Source organism: Malurus melanocephalus, unplaced genomic scaffold (assembly GCF_030028575.1).
Source record: "Malurus melanocephalus ecotype Western Australia unplaced genomic scaffold, MMel_1.1 scaffold_3191, whole genome shotgun sequence".
Lineage (NCBI taxonomy): Eukaryota > Metazoa > Chordata > Aves > Passeriformes > Maluridae > Malurus > Malurus melanocephalus.
Window position 1 is genome coordinate 5,525 of NW_026626423.1, and position 1,301 is coordinate 6,825.

The window sequence follows — 1,301 nt, forward strand, 5'->3', positions numbered from 1 at the left end:
TTTCAGCCTGGCTTGGCTTTGTGCCCATCTGTCMCTGCTGGATTGAGGGGAGGAGAGCACAGAGGAACCTGGAACATCCTGCAGGGAGAGGGGAAAAGGGAAAGGAAGGAGAAATATCAGGAGATGTTGCAGGACTTCAGCAAAAAATGAAACCCTGACTGAACACAAYAAGCAGGAGGTTGTRAARATTTAAAAAAAAAAAWGGAAATAAATTATTATGATGGTCGAGGGATTCAGGATAATTKGTTCTGGATTTGGGAAGTCATGGACAGAGGCAGATTGTTGAACCAGAAAGGAATTTGCACGGAGGCTCCTCCAGCTTTCTTACCCATCACTTTGATTTTTTAGGAAGTTTTGGGCCACTGGGGAAGTTCTGGAAGCTTGGAAAACACTGCAAAGTCACTCATTAAAAAAGGGAAAGTTTTTAAAGCATTATCAGGCTGTTGTTAGCTCCATAAAACCCAATTATATGGAACTTCATTAGGARGAAATGAAGGGAACACAAAAGGGTTAATGGCAGCCAGATGGGTTTARGGAAAATAGGATCTGTCAGGCAAAGCCAATCTCATTTTTTCAAGGATTATGAGCTGGGAAGAGCCATCTTTGCTGCATTTGTGTYGGTCTTGCCTGACAATTTGATTAATAAATTCCAACAATACACATTCAGCTTGTTTATGTCAGTGACTGGGGAGAAGAAATAAATAAACTTAATAAATAAACTTSTTGTGGACAGGCTCACAAATGGGACAAACTGTGTGGGACAGCAAATAATAAGGACAAATCCCAGGCAGATGCCAGCGATGAATATTCATGTGAAGGTGACCAAATGCCACGTGTTTGGGGACAAAGGAGGAGCTCAAAGGTGTTTTGGGGATTAGAGCACCTTTATTTCCTTCTTCAGCCTGGARAAGGGAAAATTCCACGGAAACCTCATTGCAGTTTTCCAGTACTTAAAGGAGTTATAAAAAAGAGGGAGTGCAATTTTTACATGGGTAGATGGTGATAGGACAAGGAGATGGTTTTAAACCAGAAGAGGAGAGGTTTAGATGGAATATTGGGAAGGAATTCCTGACTGTGAGGATGGTGAGGGGCTGGGATGGAATTCCCAGAGAGGCTGTGGTTGTTCTTGGATCTCTGGAAGTGTCCATGGATGGGTTGGACATTGGGGCTTGGATCCACCAGGTGTCCCTGCCATGGATGGGGTGGGACTGGGTGATGATTAAAATCCCTTTAAACCAAACCCTTCTGTGATTTTAGATTCCCATCTCAGTGTTTAACCCCTTCGTAGCACAATCTCCTGG